The 10,475-nt window shown below is 42.4% G+C and overlaps 1 long non-coding RNA gene across 1 annotated transcript; it reads left to right on the top strand.

Moving 5' to 3' along the window:
* Nucleotides 1-751: 751 nt before the first annotated feature.
* On the top strand, nt 752-4,288 carry LOC143885517 (uncharacterized). The gene is made up of 2 exons (XR_013253366.1): nt 752-936; nt 3,799-4,288. It is a non-coding gene; the product is annotated as an uncharacterized LOC143885517 (long non-coding RNA).
* Nucleotides 4,289-10,475: the final 6,187 nt, after the last annotated feature.

Genomic DNA, 10,475 nt, shown 5'->3' with positions numbered 1-10,475 from the left:
AAAATACTTTTCTCTTCAAAACCTTCCAATCAAAGGGGAAACTACTTCTCGCCCAATCTCAAAATGAACGGTGAAACTACTTTTCACCCAATCTTCCAAACAACGGGGAAACTACTTCTCGCCTGATCTTAAAATCCACGGGGAAACTACTTCTCGCCCGATCTTCCAAACAACGGGGAAACTACTTCTCGCCCGATTTTCAAATCCACGGGGAAACTACTTCTCGCCCGATCTTCAAATCCACGGGGAAACTACTTCTCGCCCGATCTTCCAAACAACGGGGAAACTACTTCTCGCCCGATCTTCCAAATAAACGGGTGTAGACACCCACATTTTGCTTTACTTTAACCAACAATAACCTAATATATGTTTTAGGTCATTAATATCTTGATCTGACTTTACGGATCATCAATCGGGACAAAATAAGATAGGGTCACTTCATAGCCCGAACCCTGATTCCATTCCGAGACCCGATTTCCGTAAATCGTTAGATCAATGGCAGATCTTGACCTGGGTCTAACCATCCAAAACCACCTAACCTCTCCTCTCATCCTAACCATCCAAACCTCACCTAACCTCACTTAACCTCTCCTCTCATCCTAACCATCCAAACCTCACCTAACCTCACCTAACCTCACCTAACCACCTAACCTCACCTAACCTTACCTAACCTCACCTAACCTCACCTAACCTCCTATCCCATTCTCCTATAAATACCCTCTCATCCCACCATCCAACAAAAAGAAGAAAAAGAACCCCTCTCTTAGAAAATTCATCCCTCTCCCTCATCTCTTCAAGGGTTCGGCCATCCTTGCCGGATCGGGTGATTTTATACGTTGGGTGATATATATCAAAAGCAGTCATTATCAAGCAAGGAATCATCTTCAAGGAATTACCATCAAAGAAAAATCAAACACAAAGTGGGTTTCCAAAGAGGTAGGCATTTATTTCAATTCTATGTAGGGTCTGTTTTCATGCATATCTTTTACTTTAAAAGAAAAACCATGTTAGGAAGCATGTAGGGTCTGTTTTCCCCCTGGTTAGCCTCTGGTTAGACCCTGGTTGCACCCAGGTTCGCTGCTGGTTGCACCCAGGTTCGATGCTGGTTGCACCCTGGTTCCCTACTGATTCGCACCCTGGTTCCCTGCTGGTTGCACCCTGGTTCCCTACTGGTTCGCACCCTGGTTCCCTACTGGTTCGCACCCTGCTTCCCTGCTGGTTGCACCCTGGTTCCCTACTGGTTCGCACCCTGGTTCGATATTGGTTCGCACCCTGGTTCCCTGCTGGTTCGCACTCTGGTTAGACCCTGGTTGCACCCAGGTTCGCTGCTGGTTGCACCCAGGTTCCCTGCTGGTTGCACCCTGGTTCCCCTGCTGGTTCGCACCCTGGTTCCCTGCTGGTTCGCACCCTGGTTCCCTGCTGGTTCGCACCCTGGTGCACCCTGGTCCGCACCCTGGTTTGTACCCTGCTTCCTCCTAGTTAGACCATGGCTAGTCTCGGGTTTGCTCCTAACTTAGACCCGACTCACTTGACCCTAACCATTAACCCAATCCAACCAAGTCATATCCCAACACAATCCGAGTCGCATGTCTGAATCCATTTGGCCGAATCTCATAAGCCCGCCCACTTTGAATTCCGAAAATTCAAACCCTTGATGATTCCAATATGCTCAATTCTTTGATGCAAATTCCCAATTCCAAAATCCCATTGCTATATCAATGTTTTTGAATCTCAAGTCCAATGCTCAAATACAAACCCGATTCCTGATCCAAATACCAAACCTGTTTTCCAAAATCCAAGCAACCTCCCCAGTGGAACTACGTGTGGCTTGATCCCCATCACGGGGTACGTAGGCAATTTGGCACTCCCAAGTTCAGTCGCACCTTTCTCTATCTTTCCCATTCCCTCACACTATTCATCATCTCGATTCATCTCGTGTCTCTCGGAACCATTGGATTATGGTTTCCGTCGTAAGGACCCTTAGAGCCCAATTTAGGAACACCGGTGTCGTGTCGTGTCCTAAGTTTTAGGGAGTCTTAGGTTTTAGGGAGTCCTAGAGTTAGGAGTCCAGCCTCATCACGGACGTTTGCTATGTATAGCAACCGTGCCATAGGTCTAGTTACACTAGTCACCCAATCTTTCCCTAGGACAAGCCTAGTAAACTAGGATGTAGGCAAACCTGCATTAGTCTAAGGGACCATTTGCATTTAGATGAGAATCATATAGCATCTTAGATGAAATCCTAAGATAATAAAATCCTCAACTTGAATTAAATAACTTCTCCTAAAACTGTTGAAACAGTCAATCCCGTCTAGGTCGGTGTCCTAGTTGAGTTAGGCATAAGTAGCTTAGCTTAGGTGCACCGAACTACGTCGACTCTGATCCCAGTGAGGCTTGGGTACGTAGGCAGCTTGGATGTCTGACGGCATACCACCCGCGAGTCGGCACCACAACAAATTGTGGTGTTTTATATATTAATTTTCTTGTAAATGCTTAATTAAATCACTTAGGATTTTCCATTGAAATTAGATTCTAGGATGCATGTCACTTAGTTCGCACATTAACATAGAGTTGAATGAGCCATTTAAAATAAATTTAAAAGAGTTAGCTTTTGGAATCGAAGACCGATTATCGGGCAGGAATGGTGCATGTGGCGGATAACTCCCCATACCTTCCATTCTCGTAACCAGGTAGCGAGTCTAGATTTCTGGTTAATTACGGGTCCTAGATCCCACATCTAGGTGGCGACTCTGTCAGTCTCTTTCGTGTGGAATTCGGATTGCCTTAGTGATCCCAAGTTCACAGGAAAGATTAATTCAAATCAACATTAAAATGCACGCGCCAATCGCGTGGATACGAGAGACCAAAAGAGAGAGCGCGTGGCGGCTCGCGCCCCACACCCCTCTCGCGGGATCAGGGTACCACAGTCTGGCGACTCTGCTGGGGACCACCTAACTTCATTAAAATTTCAAAAGATAATTTATTTGAATTTAATTTAACTGGCTCATAAAAACTCTATACTTGTTAGATTAGTTTGTCTTGTTTTATTTTCTCATCACATTTTACTCGAACTTAACCTAACAAAACCTGAGGGCATCATAGATTGCGCAAACATATTGCACACACTTACATCACTTGCATCTAAACCCTTGCATCTCACGTGCACACACATCCTATTTTAGGAACCCGGAGTGTTATCTAGCATGGTTGACTGGGATTTCATCACCTGGTGCCTCTGTGCTAGAGAAGCATTCCACCCTTAGCCTAGTACCTTTATGGTACGTAAACGGATCTCTTGTTCACGTACTGATACGCCGGACACTGGTACAGTATATCGAACATGGATTCGCGCTAAGGGAACTCTTGGCCTTACCCCTAGATTAACCCACACATGCATGTAGTATACGAACACATGTGCATCACGTGTGTGAGCCTAGTTTAGGATATCCTACCTATTTGTGTCTAGATTAGGCCGTAGTCCATCTTCCAATGGCTACGATCGGTCCTTAGATACACGAACAAAGTCATGAGTCGAGATCCTCTCTCCACTCCGATAGATTAGGATTAGGGTTGATGCCTTCAGGTAACACTGATAAAATGTGAAAAAAAAAAAAAAAAATTTTCCCTTTGGGTTAGGATATAAATCCCATAATTTTCAAAGATCTCATAGGATTAGTCATTCATGATCTATCCGTTGAAAGCAATCTTATGCTATCTCATCTAATCTTTTGATCGTGCGTCTTTCGTTCTTCTGTCATACGATTCGATCGTATCTTCATGCCATCCCCTAACTGGCAGATGCAGAATCTCACAATCTTTCGATTATGCGTTCTCATGATCTGATCATGCCTGGTCCAGATAATCCAATCTTGCTTGTACCCCTGGTCTGTTCCTCCTCTAGGGGCTACCTTTTTCAAGATTATTTTGCTAAGTCCTTCAGAGTTCACTCTCAGAATCCTTGAGCTAGGGGCATTTCCCTATGCGAATCAGTCATCATTGTCCAAAATTGAAAGTATCAGCCATGATGATGTTCAGAACGAACCAGCCTTCGCCGAGCCTTCAACGCCAAACAGTTGCGGCAGTTAAAGTTTTAGTCGTTTACTATTTTATTTTGAGTCAGCCATCATGGTCAGTACAATTGTTGAGTCCGGTTCTACAGTTCTAGGTTAATGCCTAGTCTAGGCAAGTTATCTTTTGTTTTTCTTTTAGAGTTGTGAATCCTGAACATGTTCAGGATAGGTTGTCAGATGTAGTATCTTTTTCTTTAAATAAAGTTTCAGTTCCAATAGTTCACTTGTGTCTATTTCTTAAGTGTGCTTCTGATCTTAAAATAAGACTCCCTCCTCAAATGAGAACAAAATTGACGAAACTCCACTTGAGTCACAACGATTACTTGAACAAGAGGAGGAGCGCCAATCTCAGCCTTTCAAAGATGAAATTGAAGTGGTAAACACTGGCACTGAAACCTTGATCCAATAAATGCCGATTGAAAATACATTACCCTCTGAAGAGTGTGAAGAATTGGTAAACCCGTTTTGAGGATAAAAAGATGGTCCCGTAAGCGTTACCATTAATGTCAAGAGAAAGACCCAGATAGAAGGTTCAAGAAAGAATGAAGTGAATATCATATGCTATGCAAGGGGCATAGAGTGGAAATAACTTTCATATTTCCAATCAATGACCTTGGTTCTCAAATTCATAACATGAAGCCAACAAATTCAAGATAAGAAGTTCAAGAGCAAGTATTGAAAAGTGGTCATCAGATATCAAGAGTTACAAATCCATAGATGGAGGATGTCAAGGAACAAGTTTCGCTCTATGAAAGCCGAAAGCACGCATTAGAATCTTGAAAGAAGAAAATCCATTATCTTACCTGGAAATGCCGTCAAACTCCGTGAAAAAAAAAAAAAAGAGAAAAAAAAGAAATAAATAATCAGTACCAGACAGACTCTAGTAACCTAGATCGATTCCCAATCTGAACATCGAAAGGCCTCCTTTGGCCGATTAAATCCCAAAATCAAAACCCAATGTCAAAAGAATACCGATTTGCAAACCCTTCGAGCCTAAATCAAATTTTCTTGAAAACCCATCAAACTTGGGGCATTCCCCCGAACTACACGAGACCTGATCCCTACACTGGGGTACGTAGGCAGCTCGGTTAAACCGAGTTCGGTCGATTCAAAAGAAAAAGAAAAAGAAAAATCAATCGTTCCAAAAAAAAAGAGGGACAAGTTCCAAAAGAAGAGAAGATAATTATTCCAGAAAGAAAAGAAAAAAAGAAAAATCAATTAACCTTCAAACAATTTATTTTCAAACTAGGGGCATTTGCCCTGAACTACACACGTCCTAATTCCTACATGGGGATATGGAGGCAACATGTTCACAGGTTTGGTCGAAATCTTTGTTGAGCCTTAAGCCATTCTTTGTAAAGCCCTATCCTACCTATAAAGTCCCTCCGGTGTTCAGATTTAATGATCTAGGTCCCGAAACACAAAAAGAAAAAAAAAGAACGGAGTTTGAAGATCTGCTAGACTGAAAACCTGAAAGGGCGGTCTAGGCAAAATTTAAGATCATTTCCCTGCTAAGTTGAAAACCCGAAAGGGCGGCTTAGGCAAAAGCTAAGGGGATAGCCTGCTGGATCGAAAACCTAGAAAGGTGGTTCAGGCAAAAGTTAAGGCTAGCGCGGTCCGCCAAGTTAAAAACCCTGAAGAGGTAACTTGGTCACGGTAAGAGAATCAGTATAAGAAGGCTACAGCCGGTATCAAGACTGAAGATCAACTGAAATTCAAGCAAATTCAAGTGATATCCTCAAAACTGGGGGCATTGAAGCTAAGCAATCTTAAGGGGCGTAATTAAATCCTTGAGGCATTACTGTTTCAAGGAAGAAGTCCCATGTGCACCAATTGAAAAAAAACATTCCTTGAAAGGATAGACTTACCAAATAAAATATTAACTAAGTCAGAAGTATTACTGTGTCTGTCAGTGTAGTCAGTCAATCTTTGTCATTCTATGTTCACTCCTTCAGAGCTGCTCAATCTTTTGAGTAGTGCATTTTATCTAAGTTTTCTCTTTAGAAAGAGTCAATCGTCGTCCTGGTGTCCAAATGATGCAACTGTCTCGGTGAAGAAGGCCCAGCCTCGTCAGCTCCCTGCGATCGTATGAAGGAGTTCGAGAATCTAGTCAAACAGCTACATTTCAAAGAAGATCAACTCAGAAGAGTTCAAAAGTAGAAACATCAGAAAGCCCAACTTTCGTAAAAAGATCATACCCCAGGAAGGCACCTTAAGCTTGGAAGAGCCCCAGATGCAATGGTGGTTGAGCCAATTTCTCAGAAAGATGAACCATTAAAATTCGGAATCTCCTTCCAGTTGTTAAATACTATCCTGGTCAAGAAATGTTTATCTAAACACCTGTCAAGAGGCAAATCCCACTTTTCCATGATTATATCCAAGAGAGCCATTGTTCTAAATTACCAATCTCAACTGTCTTGTTCAAGGTTTCAGTTATCAAAATCCCCAGAAGACAAGACCAACAGTCTCATTGAGAAAAATCTTGTTGAAGTTTCATAAAAGTGTTCCTAATCCATTCTTGTTACTAATGGTTCTTCGTTCATAAGGTTGGTCGTCTCATCATTCGTCAAAGTCTTGGTTTCCAATATCTTTACTGGGCACGATCTATAATGTCCCCGATTTCATTGAGTTCAAAAAATCTAAAATTCATCAAATCCAATTCTACGTCAAATTCAAATTCATGAAAACCTCTAAATTCTTCGAGCCCATTTGTGAACGGTGCCTCTTTTCTCGAGGCCATTTGTGAATGGTCTCATCTTCTCCATGAGCCCGTTTGCGGACGGTGCCACATTTCCCAAAAATACAAAAAAAATAAATAAAAATAATAAAAATTCATCAAATCAAATCCCAATTCAAAAAAAAAAAAACAAATCCAATCTTACGTCAAATTCAAATCCTACGAAAAATCTCATGTCCTCTTTGAGCCCGTTTGTGAACGGCGCCTCTTTTCTCGAAGCCATTTGTGAATGGTCTTGTCTTCTCCTTGAGCCCGTTTGTGAACGGTGCCTCATTTCTCGAATCCATTTGTGAATGGTCTCGTCTTCTCCTTGAGCCCGTTTGTGAATGGTGCCTCATTTCTCGAGTCCATTTGTGAATGGTCTTGTCTTATCCTTGAGCCCATTTGTGAATGGCGCCTCTTTTCTCGAATCCATTTGTGAATGGTATCGTCCTCCTTGAGCCCGTTTGTGAATGGTGCCTCATTTCTCGAGTCCATTTGTGAATGGTCTTGTCTTCTCCTTGAGCCCGTTTGTGAACGGTGCCTCTTTTCTTCGAGTCCATACAACTATAGTCTCTTATCCTCTTTGAACATCATACATCTATGATGTCTCATTTCCTTGGAATCCGTACAAATACGGTATTTCATTCTCTTCGAGTCCATACAACTATGGTCTCTTATCCCCTTTGAACATCATACAACTATGATGTCTCATTTCCTTGGAATCCGTACAAATACGGTATTTCATTCTCTTCGAGTCCATACAACTATGGTCTCTTATCCCCTTTGAACATCATACAACTATGATGTCTCATTTCCTTGGAATCCGTACAAATACGGTATTTCATTCTCTTCAAGTCCATACAACTATGGTCTCTTATCCTCTTTGAACATCATACAACTATGATGTCTCATTTCCTTGGAATCCGTACAAATACGGTATTTCATTCTCTTCGAGTCCATACAACTTTGATCTCTTATCCCCTTTGAACATCATACAACTATGATGTCTCATTTCCTTGGAATCCGTACAAATACGGTATTTCATTCTCTTCGAGTCCATACAACTATGGTCTCTTATCCCCTTTGAACATCATACAACTATGATGTCTCATTTCCTTGGAATCCGTACAAATACGGTATTTCATTCTCTTCAAGTCCATACAACTATGGTCTCTTATCCTCTTTGAACATCATACAACTATGATGTCTCATTTCCTTGGAATCCGTACAAATACGGTATTTCATTCTCTTCGAGTCCATACAACTTTGATCTCTTATCCCCTTTGAACATCATACAACTATGATGTCTCATTTCCTTGGAATCCTTACAAATACGGTATTTCATTCTCTTCGAGTCCATACAACTATGGTCTCTTATACCCTTTGAACATCATACAACTATGATGTCTCATTTCCTTGGAATCCGTACAAATACGGTATTTCATTCTCTTCGAGTCCATACAACTATGGTCTCTTATACCCTTTGAACATCATACAACTATGATGTCTCATTTCCTTGGAATCCGTACAAATACGGTATTTCATTCTCTTCGAGTCCATACAACTATGGTCTCTTATCCCCTTTGAACATCATACAACTATGATGTCTCATTTCCTTGGAATCCGTACAAATACGGTATTTCATTCTCTTCAAGTCCATACAACAATGATCTCTTATACCCTTTGAACATCATACAACTATGATGTCTCATTTCCTTGGAATCCGTATAAATACGGTATTTTATCTTGCCCAAGCCCATTCAAAAATGATGCTGCATTTTCATTAAGAATCTTTCAAAAGTCATCCATTATTCTCTCTGAGACCATTTGAAAATGACGTCTCATTTCCTCTGAAGCTGTTCAAAAGCGATATTCCTTTCCCTCCGAAAATCCATTTGAAAATGGTATCCCATTTCTCTCGTTGCCAGCGGCACCGCAGCGGGTTTGTTTTATTGCATTCCAATTCTATGATTTCATCTAAGGTCTTGCATTATATTAGGTTGCATTGTGTTTAGGGGGTTCCTTTGTCGATTAAAGTTACGCAAAATGGTTCTGTCATTTTAACTTTGGTATTCGATGACTACGTCGTCTCTACCAAAGAGGGGCATCTGTAGACACCCACATTTTGCTTTACTTTAACCAACAATAACCTAATATATGTTTTAGGTCATTAATATCTTGATCTGACTTTACGGATCATCAATCGGGACAAAATAAGATAGGGTCACTTCATAGCCCGAACCCTGATTCCATTCCGAGACCCGATTTCCGTAAATCGTTAGATCAATGGCAGATCTTGACCTGGGTCTAACCATCCAAAACCACCTAACCTCTCCTCTCATCCTAACCATCCAAACCTCACCTAACCTCACTTAACCTCTCCTCTCATCCTAACCATCCAAACCTCACCTAACCTCACCTAACCTCACCTAACCACCTAACCTCACCTAACCTTACCTAACCTCACCTAACCTCACCTAACCTCCTATCCCATTCTCCTATAAATACCCTCTCATCCCACCATCCAACAAAAAGAAGAAAAAGAACCCCTCTCTTAGAAAATTCATCCCTCTCCCTCATCTCTTCAAGGGTTCGGCCATCCTTGCCGGATCGGGTGATTTTATACGTTGGGTGATATATATCAAAAGCAGTCATTATCAAGCAAGGAATCATCTTCAAGGAATTACCATCAAAGAAAAATCAAACACAAAGTGGGTTTCCAAAGAGGTAGGCATTTATTTCAATTCTATGTAGGGTCTGTTTTCATGCATATCTTTTACTTTAAAAGAAAAACCATGTTAGGAAGCATGTAGGGTCTGTTTTCCCCCTGGTTAGCCTCTGGTTAGACCCTGGTTGCACCCAGGTTCGCTGCTGGTTGCACCCAGGTTCGATGCTGGTTGCACCCTGGTTCCCTACTGATTCGCACCCTGGTTCCCTGCTGGTTGCACCCTGGTTCCCTACTGGTTCGCACCCTGGTTCCCTACTGGTTCGCACCCTGCTTCCCTGCTGGTTGCACCCTGGTTCCCTACTGGTTCGCACCCTGGTTCGATATTGGTTCGCACCCTGGTTCCCTGCTGGTTCGCACTCTGGTTAGACCCTGGTTGCACCCAGGTTCGCTGCTGGTTGCACCCAGGTTCCCTGCTGGTTGCACCCTGGTTCCCCTGCTGGTTCGCACCCTGGTTCCCTGCTGGTTCGCACCCTGGTTCCCTGCTGGTTCGCACCCTGGTGCACCCTGGTCCGCACCCTGGTTTGTACCCTGCTTCCTCCTAGTTAGACCATGGCTAGTCTCGGGTTTGCTCCTAACTTAGACCCGACTCACTTGACCCTAACCATTAACCCAATCCAACCAAGTCATATCCCAACACAATCCGAGTCGCATGTCTGAATCCATTTGGCCGAATCTCATAAGCCCGCCCACTTTGAATTCCGAAAATTCAAACCCTTGATGATTCCAATATGCTCAATTCTTTGATGCAAATTCCCAATTCCAAAATCCCATTGCTATATCAATGTTTTTGAATCTCAAGTCCAATGCTCAAATACAAACCCGATTCCTGATCCAAATACCAAACCTGTTTTCCAAAATCCAAGCAACCTCCCCAGTGGAACTACGTGTGGCTTGATCCCCATCACGGGGTACGTAGGCAATTTGGCACTCCCAAGTTCAGTCGCACCTTTCTCTATCT

This window comes from Tasmannia lanceolata, unplaced genomic scaffold (assembly GCF_043159265.1).
Source record: "Tasmannia lanceolata isolate RefF3 unplaced genomic scaffold, GAP_Taslan_0.1 ptg000008l, whole genome shotgun sequence".
NCBI classification, from domain to species: domain Eukaryota; kingdom Viridiplantae; phylum Streptophyta; class Magnoliopsida; order Canellales; family Winteraceae; genus Tasmannia; species Tasmannia lanceolata.
The sequence above is the reverse complement of the archived record's forward strand: the minus strand, read 5'-3'. Positions and strand labels throughout refer to the sequence as shown.